At 38.7% G+C, this 28,000-nt stretch overlaps 1 protein-coding gene and 1 pseudogene across 3 annotated transcripts in view; both read right to left on the bottom strand.

Annotated features, from left to right (window-relative positions):
- Glis3 (GLIS family zinc finger 3) overlaps positions 1-28,000 on the bottom strand; it is a 466,502-nt gene that overhangs the window by 415,483 nt on the left and 23,019 nt on the right. The window lies entirely within an intron of this gene.
- LOC147825936 (melanoma-associated antigen 10-like) overlaps positions 1-28,000 on the bottom strand; it is a 136,153-nt pseudogene that overhangs the window by 99,042 nt on the left and 9,111 nt on the right. Inside the window, exon 2 of the transcript XR_015440094.1 lies at positions 1-28,000. This exon is cut by the window's left edge and continues 99,042 nt beyond it. The product of XR_015440094.1 is annotated as a melanoma-associated antigen 10-like (transcript).

Here is a 28,000-nt window from a genome sequence, read left to right as displayed (position 1 = left end):
AAGCCAAGCAGAGATAATTTTAGAATCTGAGGAGATCCTTGGTCGACCTCCTCCCTTCCATGTCTTTCAGAAGCAGAAGATCCCAGTGACAAGACATCATGGCAGGGAGTGGTGGGATGAATGTGGTTCTGGAGATTCAGTTATCTGCCACATACTGGCCATGCCACCTTCAACAAGACTTTGGACCTCACTGCACTGTTGAGGACTAAATGAGACACCACATACGTCATGCCCAGCAGAACCCAGCATGTATGGGAGGTCACTGAGTAGTAAACTATTAGTATGTGAATGTCTACCAATAATACTGTAGGGCTAAGAGACCTGGTCAAGATCACTCCACTATCTCAAACGAGGCTCATCTTACTCTTCACTCCCTCACCAAGACAAGACTCTAGAGTTAGGACTCACAAAGGTGCCACTGTACACACTCCAAGGCATCAAGTCTCAACTGCCTCAGTTAAATATGGAAAACACACCCATCAGACTGAACAAATATACAATGAATGGGTCAGTGTTTAGGAAAGCTAGGGAGGATCTCCTGATATGAGTACAGGGAGAAGGATCATGTGTGTGTACTGCTCAGGACTCAAATGGAACTTTCATTAGCTTCAAGTTTCTAACAACTTCACCTCAGTCACTCACCCACCCTGGAATTCAGCTCAGTGTTTCTTACAGTGATTCAGTACTTTTGGTAAGTGCCAAACAGAGCAGAAGAATTCATTCACCCCCCAGTTATTCCTATTGGCTCTAAGCTAGCACTCTTCCCCATGGCCAAGTCCTCCTTTCTGTACTTCTTGGAACCAAGGCCCTCTGTGAGTGTGAAAGTGAGTGCGTATGTGAATCCAAGTGTGAGTGTGTAAAAAGGCACTCAATAATGGGGACTGAAGTATTCCCAACCCTAGAAAAATCCTTCATCTTGGATGGAAAACAAGATCATTATCATTTAATCACTTTGCTGTACTAAAACATCAATAATAGCGGGTCTGTGTGCTGCTGAAAACTGATTAAAGAGAACCAAAAGAAACAGAGGACTGAGTCAAGCTCTCTCTGCAGAACACATCCCAGCATACTGATGAACTTCTTTTTCAGATGCTGCCAATTGACAGAAACAACAATCACCCCTAAAGAGCAAAATAACTGTGTAAAAGAGATTTTGAATATGGCTCAAGCTGCTTACTGATTAACGATTTTGCACACAACACTCTGCACAAACCTGCGTAGTCATTGTTCCTAGTAAAACAAGCCTTTGTTGACAACTGGAGACAAATGATCCTTGCTGACAAGTTCACTGTTCTCACACAGCTTAATAGTTGGAGCGCTACTCCCTGTCCACAGCCAGGAAAACTTGATGTGGTTGTCAAAAAAAAAAAAAAGCAGGAAAAAACCAAGTAAGAAAGAAAATCCAGAGGAGAAACCTTTTGTTTTTAAGGTGAGGACTGCTGACCTCATGCCTTAAACATGTTTGTGGTTTGTATCCATTTGTCTCCTTCACTTATTAAAGTTGCTTGAGTTTTTAAATAAATTCAGCTCCAGGCAGTTAATAATATTCAGAATTCCCACTTTTAAAAAGTATTTCCTTTTTCCACAAGAATTGGGATGTGACAGACTGAATATTTGTTTTTATGTTTAAACAGTTTTTTGTTACAGTATTTGCGAATATTGGCTGTTAACAGTGAACTGTAGAAGCAAACCTAATTTTAAGGAAACCTGGGTGGAAAAATATCTGAAATGTCAAGCAGAACAGTCTAATTTCCACATGAGAAAAATAATTCACTTCAAAGTGACTGTCAATAACAAGTTTCCCTCAATATTTCACTTACTCACAAATAGTGTGGAGCCCCTATATGAAAAGCATCTTTAGATGCTATCTTATCTAAAAGAAGACTTAATGTATTAAAATTTAATTTATTCCCTAAGTTCTTAGGCCCAAATCTATTACACAAAACAATGCCAACTTGAAAAAAAACACTCCAGGGCCGGGGATTTAGCTCAGTGGTTTCGCCGCCTGCTGCACAAGCACAAGGACCCAAGTTCAATCCCCGGTACCAAAAAAAAGAAAAGAAAAGCTCCAGTAAAGCTACCTAAAATGTCTCATTGGCAGGTTTGCTTTTTGACCATATTAATTTATTATACATGTTTTTTAAGTCTAGTATTCTGCTGGAGATCACTCAGCATCACCTCAGCTGAGAATCATTTCCAGTTGCACTAAACACGGAATTCTCTACCCTGTGCAGCATCAGCAGGCCCAGGTGGCCACATTCACTCTTCCTCTGTGTGAAAAAAAATCACAAAATATGTTTAAAACTACTATAACAATAAGCCTAACCAGTCACCCAGACATTCATTTTACACACTCATCCTATTTCAAAAATAATTTTAAGAAAATACTCCAATAAAGGAAAGGTGTATTGTGCAAAGATGTTTACACCAGGTTATTCCAATAGCAAAAATGCTCTTTGAAATAACCTAAATATCCAATACAAGGGACAATCAAGTAGCCTCTAGGTGAAATATTATGCAGCCATAAATGTCACAACAACAGGAAAAATAAACAGCCATTCACGGCAACTTTACAGTATCTTGAAAAAATCAAAATAAAAATCAAGTCTATAATAGGATTATAAATATTTTAATTAAATATGCAAAAAATAGTTTAAAGTAAAAGAAGTTCCAATTTCAAGTTTAGTCCAATAAGCCCTGAGGCATGGCTGGAAACCTATAAATGGTATTTTTATCATTTGGAATTAGTTTACTTTTTGAACTACCAATCTAGCTTTTTAATGTAGCACTTTCATTATCTAATTGTACTATCATTTTTACCCCAGGTCCAGAAATGCAATTTTTAAAGTATAGTTTATCAAACTGATGATTCTAATGACCTGATTAGTCCTTTATAATCAGACACACCTTTTGTTTTGCTATATTTTTCCACTGTTTCACTTGAGATTAATTTCAAATTAAGAGGGTAAGTACTGACAGGCTCATTTTTCTCTTCCTGTTTTTTGAAACACTGGAAACATTTTCTTTTCCAGTCTTCCACTACTTCAGCACTTTATTCAGTTTTGTACAGTTTTAAATAACACCCCTTTCCTTAATTCCCTAGCCCAGCAGCTCCACAGGAACAAGCTGCCTCTCTCTAATGTTCCCTTTATTCTACCTTTGACCGGGGATTATCGAGAATTCCTTCCTCCGGAGCACTACCTAAGAATGTTCTACAACAAAAATTTCCCTGAGGAATTTCCTATTGCTATCTTGCCTTGTTTCTTTACCAGGGAGCACAATGTTAGGGATAAGCTTTTAGAAACACTCTCTGTCAAAGAAACTTGGGACTTCTCATGCCTGCCTCTCATGGAATTTATGTATTCCTCCAAAGTGCTTCCTAAAAGACTGAAACAATGTAACTAAAAGCAAAAGAGGTGAGCTCCTCATACACACCCAGTATTATTCTCCCCTAACCTCTGCTCAAACTAGATGAGACAGAAGAAGGAATTTGTTACTTTGATAGGAAGAGAATGTGAATGTAACTATAAAACCTTTTGGTTTGAAAATGAAACTGTCTACCCACATGAAAGAAGATACTAACCATCCCCCAACGTTCTAACTTCCTTCCTGAAATATACCTAGACCTACCAATTTACCATTTAACAAAGAAAGGTGCCAAACATGTTCCCACCCTGCCGTATTAAACCACTTGTGACTCTCTGAACTCAGAAAGCCCACAAGAACCAACCAAAAACCATCACCCTTTCTGGTAGAATAAAATTTCCACCATTGATTCCTCAGTTCTTAATGAAAAAATGGACAATTTTCTGAACAAATGCTCTTTCTGTCACTCCTGTGAATTAAGACTCCTATCCACAGTACTGCAAGCCCACTTGACATCTTTCTTCCAGGATTGGCTTTCTTTAATTAAACCCTTAAATATCAATGTGCCAAAGCCTTCTGTGAGTCAGGCTTTCCCTAGGAGTAATATTTTTTAAATTACCAGGTTTTTGTTTGTTTGTTTTTGGTACCGGGGATCTGACTCGGGACCTTGCTCTTGTGATGCAGGCGGCAGAACCACTGAGCTAAATCCCAGCCCCAAAATTACCAGTTCTTGATAGTCACCCATCAAAGTTTTCACTTCCCATGGCAGATCATAGCCAGTGTGTTCTGCCCTGTGGTTGAAGCTCTCATACTTCTGTATGAGAAGCAGGCCTACATTATGGGATGCAGCTTGGTATCATTCCTGGAAACGTGGCAGGGCAAGTTCTAGTATGTCATAATTCATGAGAAAACTTGCGTGACATCATCTCAATGAATCAGTCCCTAGGATCTTGGTACCAACGTTGAAAATTGCTACATTAATGCTCTCTAGCTTTCCTTAAATTCAATATAACAATGCAGGAAAGAAGAGGGCAGGGAGGGAAAGGGGAAGTAAAAATTATTAAGATGGGATATGGATATGTACCAATTCCCCAAGATAACTAATGATTATGGATTGAAAATATATATGAATAAAGTACATACTTAAAAATTCAATATAACAAGACCTGAACCTTGAAGGCTGGAGAGGATCTGAATAATCTCTCCCTTCTCAAGCTCTACTAAAACCGTGATCTAAGGGTTTTGTCATTTCTCTATTCCCTACTTTCCTCCCCTTATTTGATTATATCCAGGCTATTAAGTAGGTTTCCATTTGAATATACCAACAGATGACTAAAAAGTTTGGGATTGAACTCGGGTCCTTGTGCTTGCAAAGCAGGTGGCAGAACCACTGAGCTAAATCCCTGGCCTGATTAAAAAGTATTTTGAGGCTACATCTAAATGCAATAGAAAAAGGACTGTGACCAATAGGACTGCCCTGGGTACTAGATTTCAGGAGTATCAGCAAACAGAACATGATTTCCTAATTCTGAGTCAGACTCTTACCACAATAAAGGGTAACAGTCCTTGTCTCACCAGTCTGCATTATTTTATTCATTATTAACTTATTTTTTTCCAACTTCTTTCCCTCAAAAAAAACCCTTAGCAATAATGAGCAAAATTATAAAATGGTACTAAATCCCAATACTAATATATTTATTTTCATCTTATAGTCAATATGCATTAGTCTTCTGATCAGATCACAAGAAAAAAAAACTAGAAAAAATTTAAAACACAAGACGGAAGCCTAAAAGAATGATTATCTTAGTAACACAGCCCTGTTCATCAAATTCCAGTGCAAATATTAAAATAAAAGCAAAGAATATACATGCATATATACATATAAACATTTTAAAACTGAACTTCCTCTGAAATTATCCTAACTGGTCATACAGCAGTTGTCCTTTCTTCCAAAATACAGATTCCACATTGACTTCTCTCTCCCTGGGATAACACCCTTTATAATACGACCTTGCCAGAATTTTCTTGCCTGTTTGTACACACTCTGAAACCGGAAGGCACATTAAAGTCAAGACAGAATTAAGCGCAGTCGGGTAAGAGGAAAGACAACACGTCTACAAGTATTTCCTAACAGGCAAAGAAAAATGATCTCCAGGGCTGAAGAAAATAAGGTTATGTCCTAAAGCAATTCACTGTCAACTCTTTTTTCTATGACTTGTGTTTTTTGTTTTCTAATGTGAGCAAATTCTGCATTATTCTCAACAGACAGCTACATGTTTATCCTGTGACTTTGCATCCCTCTGCAGTGAAGTGGGCTCACAGGGGTGCTCTTGAGCCTGAACAGGAGGTTGGAAAGCCAGTGTGCTGCTGCGGGTGCTTCCTGACACATCCTCCAGCCCTGGAAGAGTTTCCAACCTGGTCAGCTTCAGGAACACGCTGTCTCCAAAGATCCCCCCCACAACACAGGGCTGTTTTTCACCTTCTAATTCCAGGGCATCTCTAGGAAATGGAGAAAAATGTGTGCCAACCAATCTATAGAAAACTTGCCCAGGATTGGAAATCATCCAGGAAATCTTATACTTGTTGCTAACAAGACCCTTTTTGAGGAACAATTCCCTTTATTCAGATCTCTATAGGAATCCATCTCCTCCCTCCAAGGTGAAATCAAACACACAGTGGCATACCAAAGGCCCACACTCCACAAAACACTGATTCCAGCTGGTTATTGGGCATGACCGGTGCATACCATGGAACCACCCTGGCTGATGGAGGTTGTCAAACAACAGTTTCCTGTACTGAGTGGGTCCCTAAACTCAAGAGGTCACTCCCTGTCCTCACCATCAGATACTAGCCAGCCATGATGGAAACTACACACTCCAACTACACACTCGCCATGTCTGAGTGGAGACACGCTGCACAAAACTACATGTTGGAATCAAAAGACTTAGCACAAAAAAGGTAAAATATCTCATGACTGACTTTCTACATTCGATTACACACTGAAATATTGCACTTCTAGTTCTTTGTGGGGGGGGGGGTTTGGTACCGGAGATCAAACTCGGGTCCTTGCACTTGCGCAGCAGGCGACGAAACCACTGAGCTAAATAAATCCCCGGCCCTGTAGTTCTAGTTTTTTGTTTTTTCTTATTGCTATACCGGGGATTGAACCCAGGACATTTGCACTGAGCTATATTTGTAGCCCTTTAAAAATTTTTTTTTTTATTCTGACACAGTCTCACTACATTACTCAGCCTGGACGTAAACTTGGGATCCTACCTGCCTCAGCCTTTCAGGGTGCTGGGATTGCAGGCATGCGCCACCACACCCGGCTGGCTAGATCTAGTGTGTTAAATAAAATCTATCATTAAAATTAATTTCACTTGTTTTCCCTTTTTGATGTGGCTACTAAAAATGTTTAACTATATGCATGGTTCCTCTGTGTGGCTTGTATTAAATTTCTAGTGAACATTACTACTCTAGATAAGCTATAAATACAGAAAAAAGATTTCAGTGAATTCCAGACTAAATTAACCATGATTATCCCTACAACTACTTGGTCCCACATTCAAGATTCCCAACCGTGGGTTTTGAAGACCCTCCATCTCCAAGAATCCTCTTTTAAGAAACAATCCTACAGGGAAGCTTTTACAGCACCAATTCCACTTAATTAAGGGAAGCTTAGCAAGCTGATAGGAGAGTCAGATAGTATTTAACCTGTGACAGAGTTCAGGAAGAAGAGGAAGTGGCCAGGAAGCATCAGCCCAAAGTGATGGAGGTGAAAGGCTATCAACAAAGCAGCTTTCCCAGCAGTCAGAACCCAGGAGACAGAACTTCAACCTTTTGACCTTGAAGTTTCACCTCCAAGACTGTGTTAACTTTTTATCTAATCAAGTGTCTCCTTTTTTGTCTATCAAAATTGTGGTGCACATTTATGCATTGTGTGTATAGTTTATATTCACTATTTTCCATACATAATTATTTTACACACATATATGTATACAGATATACATATGTACACTTATAATGCTAACACAGATATGCACATTTAGTAACAACACCTTTCGTGGTTAATTTGAAAACTGTGGATGAGAAATGGGTTATGCTTTTTAAGTTCTTTATTTAGTAGGTTTAGAATAAAGAATATAGAAAAAGATTTTTATTGCTTTGGGATAACTCAGACCACACACAGGAAGCAAGACTTAATCATTCTCAAAAACAAAAAGGGTTATTACAAAGGGACATTAGATCAGTAAGAAAAAATCCTAAATGCTTCTGTTGCAGTTTTCTTAAAACAGGGTAGCCTCTCATCTACTGGAATGGATTAGGTGTGGTCCAAATTGAAGCTAGGAGACCAGATGGCTAAGTTCCTGTCACAATGATTTTTCATGTACACTCATCTAACTCACCTAGAACTTCGCTTTCAGAGTATCACTCATCTTTTCAGCCCCAACTAACATTCCAACCATTGTGTAAACCCTCCTGGACTACCTCACCCCCACCCCCAACCTCTGGAGGTCCTCAGCATAATGCCCTGCTGTTGATTCTCTTGCAACCAAATCTCAACTCACGAGAAGAGCTGCTTTCTGCCACTTCCTTTGTGAAAGACACTAGAGTTCTCCATGGCACAGTGAATGCTCTTGGCTAGGATAGCCTTCCAATATGCCAGTGTACCTAGCTCCAACCAATGCAGTCGAATATTTACTAAGAGTCATTGTGTTTGTTGCTAAACCCATTTATGACAGACATGGTTATGACAGTTGTATGCTGATACTATTTACATAATTTAATTAAATATTTCATAAAGTGAGTAGAAAGAGAAAGTAGATTGTTTTCTAGAAAAATTCACTGAAAAGAGTTTTCTTTCCCAAAAAGGGGTAAACTGCTTTTAAAATGCTGTAGTTAAATTAGATGTGGGGGAGATACCTGTAAGAGACCTTAGAGGGAAATTTTTTTTTTTTTTTTGGTACCGGGGATCTAACTCGGGTCCTTGCATTTGCGCAGCAGGCGGTGAAACCACTGAGCTAAATCCCTGGGCCTTAAAGGAAAATTTTAAGTCTAAAATGATTCTACACCTTTGATTGCTTCACAAATATTTTTAAATTCTCATTCCACATTAAAGAAATCAATGCTTTTAAATTACATAAGAGTTATGCAAGAAAGATGACTGAAGTGGACTCGAAGAAGAAGATCTTCAATCAAAGAAAAGACTTTGGTCCTGCATCAAAAGACTGATAAATAAATACGCACATATGGTTAGGTTGCTGTAACATGTTTAAGGTATTTATCTCACCTTTGTGACTTAGCACCTGAACCAATTTTTTAAATGACCTGAGCATTAGCTGAGATCATGTCAGTTTGGAGGGATTCTACTGCTTTGTAGATACACAGCCTCAAATCCTATGACGATTTCTACCGCTCTTAGAGAACAGGTCATTGTAGCCCATAGCCTTTGGCATTCCACACAAGATCAAATGTTTTACAGAAGGTGAAAGTTATAATTTGCTTCAGGAATCAGAATACCCAAATTCCAGTGATAACTCCCTACTTGACAGTTTTTGACCTTGAGCAGTTTTCAGGTTCTACATATATAAAATGGGAAACATAATATCAGCCCTACTTATTTCATACTGCATTGACAGTAAACAAGGCAGTCAAAATTATAAAGCCACTCTGAAAAGCACGAGACATGTAAGGGTGTAATGGTGGGTGTTGAGAACTTTCTTCCTAAATGATTAAAGAGAAAAATACACAGTGGAAGAAAGAAACAAACTAGCAACTCTCTAAATCCTCAATGACATTAAGAAAGAGCTATTTTGGATCCCGGCACCCGGAAGGAACCCCCCCTCCCACCGCCATCCCAAGCTCCTGGGGCAGAGAAGCTGAGCCTTGTGGGAGCCAGAACCACCACCACCCCCCGGGAAATGAGAAGACACGTAAACAAGCCTCAAAAACAGACTTCTGGATCACCTACAGCAACGCCAAAGGGAAACGAGATGGAACAATCTGATACTCAACCACCTGGACTCTCTGAACTGGCAACAAAAGAGGATCTGGGAAAAATGAAATCAGAAATAATTACTCAGATAACAGCAAAGATTTTGCTCATGGTGCAAGACATGATTAATAAATCTAGAGAGGACACAGATAAAAAAAGAGGATCTGAGGAACATGATGGAATCCCAACATAGGAAACAAATGGAATCCATAAAACAGATGCAAACAGATTTCCAGGAGATTAAAAACTCCATCAAAAGTCTGTACAGCAGAATGAGCCAATGTGAGCACAGAATTTCAGATATAGAATAAAAGATTGCAATTAGTGACCAGGAAAAGAAAAACTGCTTTAAAATTGTAAAGGAACACAAATCAATCCAGCAGCTGCTAAACAATGCAAAGAAGAATAACATAAGACTGACTGGAGTCAATGAAGAAAGAGGGGAGAGTGCAGATGACATAAAAAAACTGTTCACAGGAGTGATGGCAGAAAACTTCCCAAGGAGGGGAAAAGAACTTGACATACAGATAAGTTAGGCATATAGGACTCCAGCTAGCCTTGATCAAAAAGAATCGACACATAGGTATATAATAGTTAGGATTCCAGAAATCCCACAGAAGAACAAAATTCTACAAGCAGTGAGAGAAAAGAAATAAATCACATACAAAGGAAAGCCTATCAGAATCACAGCAGACTTCTCAATGCAAACCCTCAAGGCAAGAAGAGCTTGAAGTGATGTATTTCAAGTCCTAAAGGAAAACAGCCTCCAACTCAGATTGACGTACCCTGCAAAACTAGCTTTCAAAATTGATGGAGAAATAAAATACTTTCATGACAAAGAGCACCTCAGGAACTTCATGAATACCAAACCGGCACTCCAAAAAATTTTAGACAATACCCTAGGAACAGACATTGAGGATCACAACCCCAGGAAGCCCAGCAGAATGAATCCACTGGGCGTGACAAATTAAATGCCAAGGGGGAGAATCCAACAAAAAGAAAAAGTCACGACAAGGCTTTTAAAACTTTTAACTTCATCTCCCTAGTGAGCGTATAATTCAATCTTGTTATTATACTTATTAGTATTTTCCTGATTCTAGAATTGCACGCCTTTCCTTGTGCTGTACTGGCTATTTATCATCTTATGTCTACATTTTAATTGGGTTGTCTATTAATGAGCTCTAAGAATTCTTTATATATTCTGGTCATAGGTTATATGCATTGTAAATATGGTCTGTTTAAGGACTACTTTTCATTTTAATGATGTCATTTAAAGTTCTACATTTTGATGGAATCTCATTTATCAATTTGTTTCTTTTATATATCATGTCTTTTGTATACTAGGTAGTTCTTGCCTACCCTGAATTCATAAACATTTTCCCTTATAATTTCTTCTTAAAGTTTTATACTTTTAGGCTTTCATATTTAGGTTCATAGATCCCTTGAAGTTATTTTCATGTATGGAAATGAAGGGTTGAGGTTAATTTTTTATATATGGATACCAGGTGTTCTAGTGCCGTTTGCTGAAAACACTATCTCTTCCTCAGCTCTTGAATTGAGTTTATATTCTATAAAATGCTAATGTTAAATAATCTTTCAAAACTCAGTGGACCATACATGTGTGGTTCTGTTTCTAGATTCTGTTTTATTCCAATGATCTATGTCTTTCCTTACACCAACACTACCTTGATTACTGTAGCTTTAGAAGAAGTCTTAAAATTAGGTACTAAATGTCTTCCAACACTGTTTTTGTTGTTTTGTTTTTTTAACTTTTGAGGTCCTTTATACACAGACCTGCATTTTTATATATACCTTGTGTTTTCTAATCCTGCTTAATTCAAATACAAGTTCTAGGGGCTCCTAGAGATTTCTTAGTATTTTCTCTGTAGATGATCATTTCATCTACATATGAAGATTTTGCTTCTACCTTGCCAATCCTATCCTAATTGTGTCATTTTATTGCCAGACTATTTTGGTGGGGCCTAGGTTTCAAAGTTTAATGGACAGATAAAGATAAGCATATCTGTCCTTGTTCCCCACCTTAAGGAGAAAGCATTGTATCTTCTCCATTCATATAAGGCGTTCTCGCTGGAAGTATGGAGTACATGTCTTTAATCTGTTGAGAAGGTTCTGTTCTACTTCTAGTCTCCTGATAGCTTTTACCATGAACAGCTGTAGAATTTAGTCCAATACTTTTTCTCCAACTAGTGACAGGATCATATGGCTTTCTCCTTTCCTCTGTTAAAATGATGACTTTTGGGGGTGGATCTTCCAAGGATGAACCAACACTGCCATCCCTGTAACAAAACCGCTTTCTGCATACTGCCAGATCTGACTTCTAATAGTTTGTTTTGTTAAACAAATTTCTATGTTCATATTTTTTTCTTCTATTATCTTTATGCAGTTTTCGGATTAGCACAATGTTGAGTTCCTAAAATGAGGGGAGAAGTGTTCCTTCTTTTTTCTGCTTTAATTGTTTGATATAATTCATCAGTTAAAATGTATATGAGCCTGCTGTTGTCATATAGGTAGGTTTTCAAGCTAGGAATATACTTTAATAGGTGCTATTCAAATTTTATATTTCCTCCAGAGTTAGTTTCATTAATTTGTCTTCCAAGGTACTTCTTAGAAGTTGTCAAATTTATTTCAAAAAAGATTTTTGTAATATGCTTTCTATATCCTTTTAAATTCTGTAAAATCTGTGGTAATGTCTACTAGATATTGATATTGTAATTTTTAAAATGTATAGTTGATATTGTGTAACAGGAAGAAAAGGTCTAAAGAGTAGGGGAAGTGGGAGGGATAGGGGAAAGGAAAAAAGGGAAAAGAAAAAATATGAGAAAAGGAAAAAATCGAAATAAAGTCTTTGCAAATAGGGAAGGGTGGAGGGGGTGAAGGGAGGGCAGGGGAAAGGGGAAAAAAAAAAAAGAAAGAGCTATTTTGAAAACTGATGTGATTTCTAAACGCAATCCATAAAATTATTGTCCTTCCCCAAATGCTTGATCACTGGCTGCCAAATGGTCTTAAAACACCACTCAAGTCATGTCATTTCTTTCCCCAACATCCTTCAGTAACTTAGCACTGCCAACACAGTAAACCTGCACTGGAGGACTTCATAGTATGGCTCCACCATAGTTCCACAACCTTGTCTACCATCACACCTTGCCATGAATCACAAGGGACCACAAGCTCCCCCTGAACATTCCCCGCTTGCAGACACTCCCCCCACACTCTGGCCTGGAATGGATTCCTTTATCTATACCTGGTCTGAAAAACACAAAATTCTCACCTTCTTCATTCCTCAAATTCCTCTGGATTCCCATCATAATTTATGTTTTTATTATAATCCTAATTCTGCTTTAGACTTTAATAAACCTACCTGGCTTGTTAAATGCCTCCAGGATGGAGCACAGGTTTCCATCTCCAAGACACCTCAGAGTATGTCAAAGTGCCCTGTGTTGACCCACGCACAAGAGGGCTGAATGAAGAATTCCAACTTACTATCAAGGTAGTTATAGCTCACAGGTTTTTGTTCACTTTTGTATCTTCTATTCCTTATGCTGGCATTTCTTTTTCCTCTTACAGTTTGACTTAGAAAACTACATAAAAATAATTCCCCCCCTTTCCTTTCCTCCTCTCCCACCCCATCCCTTCCTCACTGCCATAAAATGAGCAGCACTGCTATGCCATGTGTTCTTTGCCATGATATTCTGCCTTGGCACAGGTCCATAGTGATGGGACAAATCAACCATGAACTAAACATCTAAAACCATGAGTCAGATTAAATTTTTCCAACCTTAAGTCGATTTCTATAAATTATTTTGTTACAGTGACAAAGCTAACACATCTTTCATCTAAATGGTTCGTGATGCTTTTGCTAATCAACATTTGACATGCTTCTGCATATAATTCAACATGTGAAGTAAGTCACTCCCTAGAGAAACTACTCACAGATTCCCAAGAATGCAGGCAGGAAGTGAGCTTCTTAGGATTTTATTAAAGATAAAATATTTTCACAACTCCATAGAGGATCTTGATGGCTATAATATGCATATATTTTCTCTAAGTGCCACTTTTGGTTGTTTCAAAATTTCTAATGTCTCCAACTAAAACTTAAAGTGTAAACAATTAGAGAACCTTAGATCTCATGAAACCTAAGGTCCTTGGTAGTCTCAATGAAGCCACAGCCCACCACTTTAGGAATGCATTTTCCCAACAGAGTAGACTTCAGGATCCTCACTGACTGCTGTGACTAAAGGCACTTACCTGGTAAGAAATGTGCTCAAGGTTAAAGGTAAGAACTGGTCTCATCTTTTTCCTCCTGCTCTTTCCTAAGACAAAATTACATGCCCTATTACAGAACCTATTTGGAGATCTTAAACAGACCTCATCTTTTGTATCTTAACTTCTAGAATAAACTTTAAGTTATTGTTTCATTTGATTTAGTGAATATTGTCCAATGAGATAGTCTCTTATCGTTTTGCCCTTTTCCCATTATTGAGCTAAACACTAGCACCAAAGGAAGTAAAACCAGCTTCACCTACCCTAAATAAACCAGCTCACATGTAGTCTGGGTTAAGTATAATATAATAATTTGTGATAAATAGTTAAATTCTCCAATGTGTTTCTCAACCAAACAACAGAGTTTCTAAATCACCCTGAGTTTCAAAAGCTGTAGATTATCTCTGATCATCCCTCCTCCTTTCTGTGGTCTTCTCGAGTTTGGTGTACTCCAAAACACATGAGAAAGGTCTTCCCAGCCATGAGAAAGTACCCTGAGCTACCACAGTTAAATCTCACAATTGCCTGAATTCTTTCGATAGCTGTCCCTCTTTGCTGATACGACCATCAGTCAAAACTAGTTATTTTAAGGGGATATAACCTTAAAGCTCTATAAAACAAAGAAAAGGAAAGATGAACTCAAACAAAGATTATAATCTTATGGTAAAATGAAATAGAGGAACAGAGACAGATTACCTACATGGTTAAAATAAGACATTTAATTATAATATAAATTATACTAAAATAATTATAATACATAATTATAACTATATAATAATATAATTATTCAATTTATAAGAATATATAGAGATAAAGAAATAAAAATGCACACAAAATGTCTCATCAAACCAAACATCCATGTATGCTTCCTGGTGTGAAGAGACTCTCCCTAAAGCCCATCCACCTGTTCTAAAGGATGTTACTAATTCCTGCACCAGAAGCATCCCTATTAAAATCACAGCCAAGATAATTACTACCGCTATTATAATTTAGTATTATTTTGAAGATATAGAGAACTCAGTAAGATATGAAACAAAACATTTTAATACTAAAAGAATAGGGCTATTTTTCCTCATAGAAAATATTAACCTGAAAAATGATCACTAAATAACACTATACTAAATATGTATAATATATAATTAGCATATTTAATAATTTGAAGCTACTTGGAAACAAAATATTTGGCTACACTAGTATGATGATACTTCCATACTTTTCTCTTTTATCCAATCAACATTCCACATTCCTAACACATGGTAATAATTCAACTTCTGTACTTTTCCAAACCTATTTCTAAACATAGTTCTTTATAGGAGTTATTATCACAAAACTCGAGGTGTTACCCAGCGAAGAATTTTCCTGTAGCAAACTGTGAGTTTGTCATTTGGTAGTTGCCCCTGTTCCCTGCATAACCCTCCCAATCATTCCTGATGCTTCTCTCATGAAAACTCCGTAACTTGGATCGATCTCTTTGTTAAAAGCACAGACGAGCAATACATCAACTATTCTGCAAGACTAAGAATTGAGACTACCAAGGGCCTTAGGTTTCACAAGATCTAAGGATCCCTCTCTAATTGCTCATCTTTAGGAAGAACTAATTGATTTCAGGACCAACAGCTCCCAGGTAGTCATTCCCCTTACATACAGATAATTAAAAACAGACCCTCCTCATAAAAAAAACACTGGGGGCTGGGGATTTAGCTCAGTGGTTTCACCGCCTGCTGCGCAAGTGCAAGGACCTGAGTTCGATCCCTGGTACCAAAAACAAACAAAAAAACAATGGAAGATGCCTCATCTAATTCAAATTGCTTACTTCATAGGGAAGAAAACAGATGCAAGTCAGGGGTGAGAGGACTGAGGTAGGAGGAGCTGAAGTTGATGGTATTCCCTTCTATGTGTCTACCTCCTGATAACTCACCAAGCCCCCACCCCAACCAGCCTATCCCTTATTGTCAAGACAGACTCAGACCAAAGTTAAATGGGGGTGCTTTCAGTTTATACTTCTGATAGTGTTATGCAAGAGTAAAACAAAGAACATAAGGTAACGCTTAACCAAGGCACAGGAAGCAGGGCCTGTTCAAACTTGCCCCTGTCTCAGGTGGGGTGGGGATGAGCAGCAACTCCTGTCACTGTGACACACAAACTAAGAAAATGCATCGGTTTTGAGCCTTTCTGGAATAAAAGGCCATTCTGTAATTTCAAGAATAATGTAAATCTTTTTTACCATGTAAGCCAAGGTGTAAAAAGGGTGAAAATGTTTCCAGGATTTAAAGACATACTTGAACTATTACTGAGTTATTTTCACCAGCAAGACTAGTCTTTGTTTAGTTCCTAGACTTCCAAGAAGGAGGGAAATTTAAGTATAGGAAGTAGAACTAGAGAGGGAGATGTGGAAGGGAACTGGTGTTTGCATGGAAGGAATAGCAGAGATCTCTGGCCTTCTACCTGATTCAGGTCACACTCTTCAGCTAATCAGGTGAACTTTAAGATGCTTCCCAAGCTCACCTTACTCATCAAGCACCTGCTCCATGCACTGTTCTTTCTGGAAGCACAAAGGTCAAGAACTACTTTCAGTTCACTGATTGCCTAAAATCTCTCTTGCTCTTCATATCTTACTCCTCTGAGCTGTACTGTCCAATACAGAAGCCACTAGTAAACATAGCCACTAAGCAATAGCAATGTGGCTAAGCCAAAGTTATATACCCCTACTAAAAATTAAAACTATGTGCATGGTTCATATTTGTGCCTATCATTGTATTTCCACAGGTCAGAACTGCTGTGGAGATTGGATATTCATATTCCCATAGTGCTACTCTAGAGATAATGGTACTAAGAGATGCTGAAACCCAAGCAGAATATAGAAACTAATCTTTCCAAATTTTATGGCATTCTGGAGAACGGATTGAGGAATTTAGTCCAGACTAACTCATCTAAAGGTATAATACATTCATAGGGCTCATCTAGATCCTATCTATGAGTTTAACACAGAATATTCCAAAGCTCTGTGCAACATTCAGGGCTAGAGTGATGTCCAAAATTCACTGTGAGCATTTATTTCCTTTATGCATACCTGAAAATGAGAAGCAGAGCTCGAGGATTCTGCCATCATGGAAGCAAAGTGAGGTAAGGATAGAAGAAAAGGAGGGAAGAAAGAGAAAGGGGGAAAGGAAGAGGGATGAAGTAGATTGAGATGGAAAGAGAGCAGAGGGGCTGGTAAAGGTATGGATGGGAACACGGAGGCTAGAAAGAAAAAAGACAGAGATAGGAAGAATAGCTGTATAGTGGGGGAGAAAATGCGGAATCTTCACAGCTCAGAGTAATTTTCAAGACTAAACCTGAGGGCAGTATCAAGAATAAATTGACAATTTCTCCTAGGGAAAAAAACTCAAGAGGGTCATTCAGTAAAAAAAGACACAGAAGTGAAGGTAGAAGACACCTCCCAGACACTCTGAGTCCGTACAGTACCCTGAGCAAAAGGATGATGCCACATTATGTAACTCACTCACTTATCTGCCTTTCATCTTTTTTGATGGCCATAAACCTGCACTTTCACCAAGTTCTCATTTCGGAGTCTTAAAGCATGTGTCCCTGCCTCACAGCCCATGAAAATGGGTCCTTTCCACTCTCTCATCTTGAATCTCAAAAAACGTACTCTTGCTATGAACAGATAGGGACTTTGAGTTTTGAACCACTAAATACAGTACACCACAACAGTGTATCCTATAATATTGTCTACAAAGAGGGCTGTCCAACAGATCCAGGTGGTTCAGACGTCATAAAAGGCCATGTTGTGAACGCTTCCATGTCTAGAGCTTAGAACACATGTTCATGGACAGAAAAATAAAACAGAAACAAAATAACCTTTCATGAGAGAGATCCACTCTAATCCTAAAAGTCTCCTTAACCATCTGTCTGAACTACATGCCTTACAATAGTCCTATTCCAGAAGCTATGGTGGAATGCTTGCTACAACGAGGGCCGGGTGGGAAGAGGGTGAAAGGAGAGAGAATGCTCTCTGACTTTCTCCTGGTTGGGGAGTAACTCTAGTCATCTGTGAGAAGGGGCTGCCAACAAGCTGTAATGGAAGAATACTCATTTGACAGAAACTGCATCACACGTAGATATCTATTATTTTTGCAAATTCATCCAATCACTCATCAACCCTTGACAGAGTACCAAGTGGCATCAATTTGGGGCAAGATGCAGAGAAGTACAGAGGCCAAGCTGCAGAAGGTAGCTGGATGCCCCCTTCCCTTTTCTCTTTAATAGATGTCCAAAATGCTAAATCAAACTTAGCAATCTTCTCAGTTCATGACACTCTGATGTCTCTATTTTTTCATGGCACCTCCAGGCCAAGAGAAATACCTAAAAATTTCATGTGGTAGATCTAAACAATTTACTAAGTATTCATGTTCTTACAAGCTTATAGCTATTTAAAAAGAAGTAAATGATGTTTTTATTTCATTCTTAATTTACCACAATTTAAGCCAGGTTTGGTGGAATACACCTGTAATTCCAACAGTCTTGGAGGCTGAGGCAGGAGGATCACAAGTCTGAACTCAGCCTTGGTGACTTAGCAAGACCCTATGTGGCTAACTTAAAAACAATCTGGGGCATAGCTCAGTGCAAGGCCCTGGGTTTGATCCCCAGTACTGGGCACTACACAATCTGGAATTAGATGGGGTGCAGCCATCCCATTTCCTGCTCCACATTAATCTTTATATGGTGGAGGCTTTTTTATCACAGCAAATCCTGAAAGCCAAGCTTTGCAAAGATATGACATCATTGAAAGGAATGCTGTGATCTAATACTGCAACTATGAACCACCTTAAGCCAGTAGCTCACATGGTAGCTGACAAATGCTGATTATTTCTGTGTTTGCCTTAAAAACATTAAAATAACCTACAGTCTCTCTAGGAACTCACTGTGGCATCCCATGATACCTCAGAAAACAGTTTGTGAAAGTGCAAGGCTAGATTAAGTGAACCCATGCTGGTTTATGCTTGACAATAAGGAGAAAGCTGCATGGCCTGGATTTAAATGGCCCTGGGCTTGATCACTGAAGTAACTTTGCACCTTCCTTACTAAAAGTGTTCTCACAACAGCATGTAAGTAATAAATTACCCAGAAGGCTAACACACACTCTGTAAGAGCAAGGAGGAAAGTCTGGATGTGGTTTTTAATGGATTAGGTTGCTTTTTTGAACTACTTCGCCCTATGGTATAATGTAGAACAATGTTTAGAACCATTATGGTTTATACAGTTTTCATTAATTGACATATGGATTAAAGGTTGAATCTATCACAAATTGCTGACAGAAAGAAAGAGGCTATGTGTATGTTTTATTAATAATCCCATGATTTTATCTCAAGTGAGACTAAAAAAATAATGTCTAAAACAAGTAAGATTACCCTGTGGCCAAAAGGAAGGAGGAAAGTCGGGCTTGTCTATTCTTTCATTCATTCAACCACTCATTCATTCTACAGATCTTTATGTCTCTCTAACATTCCAAACACTGCTCAGTCACAGGGACGTAGCAAAAACACCAGGCACAACATGGCTTTTTTCCTCTTCCTGAGGGCAACAAGGACCTTCCTCTTTTTCAATGCAATACTGCATTTTCTGTTTTCATCTAATCCCACCTCCCACCATCGGACCTAGCTGATCACTTTTTCATACTTAAGTCACTTTGTTCACTTGGCTTCTAAGACATCTCCTACCCTGGTTTTCCTCTGACTTCGTTGGTTGCATCTTACAAATTTCTCCTTCTTCTCAGCCTTCAACATTGATTTTCCAAGCCTGGGCAAATTTCTCCACCTTCATTCTCTCTTTAGGTGATTCCTTGTAGACTCATGACATCAAGTATCATCTCTATCTATGAACCTCCATTTCTATCTCTAGCTTCCACTTCACTTCAAAGCTCCAGATTTGTATATCCAATTAGGTGTTCAACATCCCCACATGAAAAGTCTGACTATGTCCCAAATATTATATATTTAAAACAGAAACCTGATTTACTACCCCCAACCCCAGATTTCTCCATCTCAGGAAATGGTACTACCATACACTATGTGCTTGGGACACATCTGGAAGTCTTCCTTGATTCTTCTGCTTCTTATTGGCTCACAGCCAATCCTCAGCAAATCCTACTGATCATGCTATTCCAAATCTAAACTTCCACCACTACCACCCCAGCTTAAGCCACCACCTATCTCACCAGGCTGCTGCAATAACCTAACTGGTGTTCTTGCTTTCCCTCTTGACCTCCCATACAATCTATTTTCAACATAGGAACCAGATGTTCTTTTTTAAAAATGCAAGTTAGGTCATGAAAATCCTTTATTTAAAAGTCCTCAAAGAGTTTCCATCACATTTGGAATCTCTGAACTCCCTACCTCTAAGAACTGAAGTGACCTAGCTATACCTGAGCTAAATCAGGTCCTGTACATGTGTTTTTCTGTCTTCCAGGAACATTCTTCCTTAGACCTTCAGATGGTTCCCTCTTCACTTGACTCAAAGAAGCTTTCCCTAGAACCCTTTCTGAAATCTTCTCCCCATCCTTCTAATACCCATTATTCTCCTTTGTTTCTCCCATAGCACTTATTACCCTGTGACATACATCTCAGGTATTTACTCGTTGATTGCTATTTCCATCAGAATATAACTTGAGTGCAGTTACTTTGATGCATCACAATCTTCTGTCCTCAGAGTTTACATCTCATGAAAGATGACAAGGAAAACACCTCAAGCTCAAAAGACCCAGTTATCTGATGTAGAGTCTGTTGTTTACTATGCAAATCTCACAATATGCTACTTAACATATTAGCATTTTTATGTGCCAAGAATTATGCTAAAATTCTAAACATCCATTATTTTAATTTTTAAAGTTTTCTACAAGTACAAATACAATCCCTTAGAGAGGGTAAGTCTTTTGCTTAAGGTCCCAGAGCTAATAAAGGCAGAGTTGGGATTAAATCTCAGATCAATCACAGCCCTGGTCAACATCCTTATACCATCTCTATATTACTTTCTGGAAAATGGGATGATTGTGCTAGAATAACTTGTAATATGTCAATTCTACCTCCTAACACAGAAAAAGAAATGTCACTTGCATTGCTTGAAATTTAATTTATATATTACATCACAAGACCTCTTTTATCCAAATACTGTACAGGGGAGACTACTGGTCAAAGACCAATGCAGAAATGCCTATGTAGAGACCACGTGTCACATTAGGGCAGTAACAAATCCAATGAGACACTCATCATGCCATTCACCACCCATATTACCCACACTATGAATTCTCCCTTTCTAAAGATTATAAATTTAAACAAAAACTACTTGAAGTGACAAGTTCACAATCTGGAGTAAACCAAAGCAGAGCATTATTAATAAAATACATTCACTTTAATTCTCAACTTCATCTGTCACCAGGAAAATTAGCCACCTGACTTATGCATAAAGAACCAAACCAATCCAACTACTTGTTTCAAACTTTGAGTAACTGTACAGTATGGAGTGCCTCAGAAAGACACATCGTTAAGAAAATTTTCTAGCTGAATTCTAAACTGGCTCAAGATCTAACAACAAGTCCCACAAGATCAAAGATGCAATATTGACTTTCTTTTTTCTACTATAACATAAGTTAGAAGTAAACCATCTGTGTCCCCTGTCAAGGTACCAAGAGTCTTACTACCCATGGTACATAGTATATACAATTGGAGCCCTCCATTTTGCAAACACATGTACAATCTCTTATCAACCTCATGGTTCTTGAATGAGTATGGGATAGATATCATCTACTATGATAATGATTGAAAAATTAAGATAAATAGTAAAAACTACCCTGACACAATTCAAAAATTGGGAAGAATTATGTGGAAAACGAACTATATCTGCATTCAGTTTTATCAATGAACATGAGCCAAAACTATTCTGTTGTTCTAAATTAACCAAAAATAATATCAATTTTGACACTGACAATTCTCAGTACCTAATCTGAAACCCTTATGGACTCTAAATAAGCCCATAAACTTTATAAAACTGCTGATGAAGTGCTACATGCTGTAATACAGCTCACCTAATTAAAGCCTTTGAAGACTAAACTTAATTCTTTCATAAAAATCAAGACGCTGAAAAATGCGGAAGTGAGGAGGAACAGAGGGAAAAAAAATACCTGTGAGTAAAGAGGAAATGTCCTCACTCAGAGACTAAGAAAACAGCTGCCCCATGTATATGCCCACTCCTCACACACCCATGTTCCCTCCTTAACTTTTCAATAAGATTCTTTAACCCAACAAACTCATCTCCTATATTCTAATCTGGGAGCATTTTTGCTAGGTTGTTCTAGTTCCTACACCTTTTATAGCCTCTGTACTCCATGTCGCCATCTTCGGATCAAAGTTTATATACAAATCACCTATGAAATGGGGAACAAGACAGCCCCTTAAGCAGCAAGTGAAGGGCTGGGGATTTAGCTCAGTGGTTCAGGTGCCTGCCTCGCAAGCGCAAGGTTCCAAGTTCGATCTCCGGTACCAAAAAAAAAAAAAAGAAGCAAGTGACACTAACAGAAGAACCATTCACTCTTGGCTAACCTCCCCAGAAATGAGATGACTTCTAAGTAGGGCCCTGTCAGGTCCTGACAAGATTAAGTTTTGGATGTTAAAAAAAAAAATTGAAATTCAGCAAACAGTGGAAAATAAAACAACAACCAGCCCCAATGTCCAAATATGTGACTAAAGCAAGTCTTTAATCTCTTTATCCTTGACAATCCTTAGCTACTTAACTATCAGTAGTACACTGGTACCAAGTCAATGGCTGATACATATTAGAAAACTTTGTTAACTCTTCCTGCAAGGCAGGCTCCATCTACAGCTCCCAATTCCTAAAGGGGGACCAAGTTCTATCACTTTACAAATCATAAAACAATGAAAGCTATAAAGAATCTGTGAAATCATCACCTTTGACTTCTTCATTCTATAGAATAAGAGCCTAGATTGCTTAATTTATTCTCTTAAAACCTCAAAGAAAGTTAATGCAAGACGGGTTTTGGGTTTCATTCTCCTGCTCACCAAGCTAGGAGTTTGTGTTACATCACTGTTGAAGAAATGAATGAATTTGCTATCCATCCATAGATAAGAATAGATTTTCTCTTTTTTGTATAAAAACCAAATACAGTGTGGTTTTAATGGTGAAAGGCATGTACTCTAGAGCCAACTGACTTGCTTATATCCTGGGTCTGCCACTTAATGGCTATGTGACCTTGAGCAAATGACTCAACTGTATCTTAATTTCCTAATCTCTAAAATGGAAGTGCAGAATAATAATAATAGCTAGCCTAATGATACCTACCTTCTGGGTTTTAGGCCAGATTAAATGTGATGTTTTTCATACTAATACATAAAAAACAAGTTATCAAGCATTTATAAACATCTACTATAACATAAATGGTATGTATTGGCTATCACTATCCTTTCAATCTGACTTAAACTATAAAGAAATCATGAAAGGCCTGGGATCTAGCTCAGTGGTTCCACCGCCTGCCTAGCCAGTGCAAGATCCCTAGGTTTGATCCCTGGTACCACAAAAAAAAAAAAGAATCATGAAAAAGATACTTTGCTTTATTTCTCTGGGGCTTTTTCTAAACACTTCATATATACAAGCATCATTGGTACAAAATATTTTGACAGGATGTCAATAGCATAGCTTAGTGCACTTTGCCTAGACCTAACTATTTATTATCTCAACAATTTAAGAATCAGATTAAGAGGTGGAAATGGTCCTGCTAGTCACAAATATACCCTGACTTGTGTTTTGAGAATCACTGCTGATTTGACAACTGCATGAGCGCTCCTGGATTTGCAATGATACTTCACAGAGGGTAGGGCCCATACTTGGTCATATGACTCTGGAAAAGTCTCTGGAAGGGCAGCTTGTTGCAGCTCTCTACATTACCAGCACCAGCGGGCTGTCAGCTCCAAGGCTCGAGCAAGCTCTTCCCTTTGACCCTCCAGCCCTAAGGTGGTAGTTGCTTCCTGAAGTTCCTATCTAAGCCTTAATGACAGATCTCTCTCTCCCTCTCTCTCTTTAACAAATTCCAATTTTCTGTTAAAATAACTGGAGCAGCTTCTCCCTTTTTTGCAAATATAATTGGATGAGCATTTAGTCCAAATTTTCTCACACTACACAAAATCATTGACATTATTAAACTGACAAAGATAGTAACTCAAAATCTTCACCTAAATACACTAAAAAAATAAACTTGTAACACAGGGAGCTTTTTTTCGGGGCGGGGGGTGTCTTGCTAAATCACTAAATTGCCAATGTTGTTCTTGAACTTCCCTCGGCCTCCCAGAATGCTGGAATTATAGATAGGCATGTGCCACTGCAGCCAGCAGGAGCTCTTTTTAATGTCTAATTCAGTTCTTCCACCTGAGATATGGTACGTTCTCTCGGCCTCTTATCCATGTAAACTCTAGACATCTTCCACACTCCCCACACATGCTCAGAATCATCCAAACACACTGTATGACCAGGCCAGTCCTATCAGTGTTTATCTGAGTTTAGCATCTAAGTCTACTTTATTTCATGATTCTTATTTATGCTCAATTATTTTAAATTACAGTGCAAGTCAAGGGACCACTGATCATTATTTTGATAAAGATAATACAAAGTATTGTCTACATCTCACAAATCATATGATTGAAAGCAAAGCTACTAAATATTTGAATCAACCATATAACCTACCTAAATCACAAGAGCATTAGCTAATTCCACTTTTAAATGAAAGCTTAGCTCACTATTTCATTGTATCTTTCTAGTGTGGTTATGTTGGAGCATTTTTCATATTTAAATCCATATTTCAGTCTAAACTGTATTGCTTTTATACTTCTCTTGCATTTCAACTTAGAAATTACATTTATCTTTAAAATTGTGAATAGTAAGTAGATAATACTGACTATTAATATTGTTTCAGAATAATAACCAACAAAAAATAGGACTGTGAAACACATGTTTAGATAGCAAGAAGAAAAGAGCAAAAGAATACCTGGTAGGAACCCACAACTGGGGGAAAGTGACACCTGAGGACAAGGCCACGATGATGCTTTAAAACTCAGTTGTTAGTTACCTTTTTCTCAAGGTAAAATGCCACACCGATGTTTCTCATGGGAGTTAACCATTGAAGAGCAGGGGCACTGGAGTAAGACAGGCTACATTAAACCTTGGTTGTGCCTCTTACCAGCCATGGAAATGAACTTGAGCAAGTAATTTCACTTCCCTGAATGTCGGTTTTATTACTGGGAGTAATAAAAAATTCCTTACGGTTCCTCAAGTTAAAGCTTGTCATTAAACAGGCCCTCAACAGAAGTCAATTTCTTCTTTCCTTCTCCTAGATATTTCCTAATCTGAAAGTGTATCCTTGGTGGTGCAAACTTGTAATCCCAGCACTCTAGGAGGCTGAGATAGGAGGATCGCCAAGCTCTAGCCCAGCCTGGGCAATGCAGTGACCTAGCAAGACCGTTTCCAAAAAAAACGAAAAAAGGGCTGAGAATGTAGCTCAGTGTGAAGAATCTGGGTTCAGTTCCCAGTACTGAATAAAAAAGTATGTCTTTTACGACAGGAAAACCCAGAAAATAACTGTACTAGTTATCTATTGCTATATAGCAAATTACCACAAATTTAGTGGCTTAAAATATATATCCACTTGATATGTCTCTATGGTCAGGAATCTCGGTGTGGCATAGCTGACTTCGCGTCTCTTATAGGTTATACTCAAGGTGTAAGCTGGAGCCACAGTCTCATCCAAAGGTATTGGAAGAGAGGAGCATCTGCTTCCAAGCTCACATGACTGTTAGCAGAGTTCAGTTTCTTGACCGTTATTGGGCTAAGGGCAGCTTTTCCTCTCCGTTGGTCAGAATTCAGCCTGTTGCCTGCCACATCAGACTTTCCAACATGGCAGACTGAGAAGACAATGAAGAGTCTTACCACAGTCAGAAGCCAAATCTTTTGTAGCCTAATTAACGTTTAATGCAGGTCCATCTTTGAGCTGGAACATGGGTATTCTCCTGCCTTCAGACTCAGACTGGAACAATATCAATGGCTTTCTTGGGTCTCCAGCTTGCCAGCTACAGATAGTGAGTCTCCTCAGCCTCCATAATTACAGAACCAATTTCTCATAATCAATCAATCAATCTCTCTCTCTCTCTCTCTCTCTCACACACACACACACACACACACACACACACAAACACACAATATGCCCTAATCATGGAGCTGAGTGAGCAGTTCCACTCAGTGTACCAGCAGACTGGAAAAAAAGGATCAAAATTCAGCCATTTCTCTATCTTTCCTCTTCGCTTCTTATTGCTTACTCAACTGTATCAAAACCACCATGTTAAGCAAGTAACAAGGGGCACTCAAGTCAACAGAAACACCTGCAACAATTTACTTCAGTGATTTCTCTGCTTCAGCTTGCTTTTTCCAAAATAAACATATACTAGACACTACACCACCATACATAGCAGAAATTCTTCTGGACATAACATATCTTTCAGGAAATTATTCTCAATTCCCAAGAACTTAACCCTCTGAGGCAAAATCTATGTGCCAAAAAAACAAACATTTTATACCGAGATATTTGGGGATTTGGAGTTAACAAGACGTGGATTAAGATGCCCAGCTCCTCCACTGAATGCTCTTCATCTTTTCCTCTCTTTTCTCATGTTTTCAACAGAGACATTTCATAAGATTGTTGAGGACTAAGTTGTGTAACGCTCACCACAGATCTAGAGTATATAAAGTGCTAAATGACTGCTAGCTAGTTTACTTTCCATTCTAGAACAACCAAAAATATATGTGCTCTACATAATAATAAGCTATAATCACTCACTGACCCCAAGGTGTAATTTTGCTATTGACTTATATGAGACTAACCCTGCCAAGTAGGTTGAACTACTCTACCTTAAGGCAACTGGGCAAGATTCTGAATCTAAATGCAATCAAGCTTTCCTCTAAAGAGGGTGACCCTTTGGTCTAGAATAGTCTTGGGCTTAACTATTAATAGGTTCCCATTTCAGTCTTAAAAGTGTGCCAATTTGGATAATAAATTATATGCTCACCCTACCTAAATAGAACAAAAACTTTAGATGAGAGATAAACATTAAAAATGTTTTATCTTACCTTGTGTGTATTTGGGGTTTTTGTTTGTTTTGTTTTTTGTTTTTTGTTTTTGCGGTACCTGCGATAGAACTCAGGACCTTGAGCTTTTGAGGCACGTGCGGCACCACTGAGCTAAATCCCCGGCCCTTAATGTGTATTTGTTGTCGTTGAGGGATTTTTTTTCTTTTTAGTTTTTGAAGCAAACTGTGAAAATACAGTTTTAGGGATCCAAATCTACACATACTAGCTTTGCACACGGTCCAGGCATGGAGATAAGACGAAGCAATGGACCTTTATTTCAGAGGACAAGCCATGGAATGGAGGGAAGTGGAGTAGTGACAGCCTGCTCATGCAGCAGCAGGTGCTGTGGCTTACAGTCCATACTGCCATACACTCTTTTGTAATCAAGGGACAACCAGACTTTATGTGCCCCTGGCTATTTACAGTTTAAAATGTACTTTCACCTTTATCATCCAATCCTCAAACACAAATGTCATTTTCATCCCATCATCTTACAGGTACCAGGGAGTTCCACACAAGGATTGACAATCTGGAAAGCCAACCCTCTTGGCTCAGAGCTTGTGTGACACACACCCTCCTCCTTAGCCAAGGGCACATGGCCATGAACGCCCTTTGACTAGATTCTGCCCATTTGGAATGAGGATAAAACAAGACCCCCATTCTACAGAGAAGCAAACTGAGGCAGGGAGGCTAACTGGCTTGCCAGGGTCAACTCCAGGACTGTGAGTCTTCTGAGTCCACGATCCTGCTCTTCTCCCGCAGCAGTGCTTCTCAAAGTCCAATGTGCACCTGCTAAGGTCAGCTACATAACTTGTGAGAACCAGTGCAAAACAGAATTGCTGGGACTCATATTTGAAAAGTAAGAAAAAAAAGACATTTCCTTTCTTTTTAGATCGCCCCCACCCCTTCTTGGTGCTTTATCAGTTGCTATTTAACATTGGGTTCCTTCCACACAAGACAAGGACAGACCCTCACAGCTACCACAATGGCACACAAGTAGCACACTCACCTCAATCCTCCTCACGCCAGTTCCCTTGTCCCTGCCAGAGGTAGAAGGCAGCAGTGGACACCGGCCAGAGGCAAGGAACAAACAGTCATCTTGCATCTTGCAGAAAATGGGGCCGTTTGTGAGCTGAGGCTCCAAGGCCCCTGCACGCTCCAGTGTCCCATCCAACTCCA

The sequence above is a fragment of the Heterocephalus glaber genome, unplaced genomic scaffold (assembly GCF_053883595.1).
Source record: "Heterocephalus glaber isolate CG9 unplaced genomic scaffold, H.glaber_assembly_v1.0 deba00001481, whole genome shotgun sequence".
Lineage (NCBI taxonomy): Eukaryota > Metazoa > Chordata > Mammalia > Rodentia > Bathyergidae > Heterocephalus > Heterocephalus glaber.
Note: the sequence above shows the minus strand (reverse complement) of the source record. Positions and strands in the feature narration are given on the sequence as shown.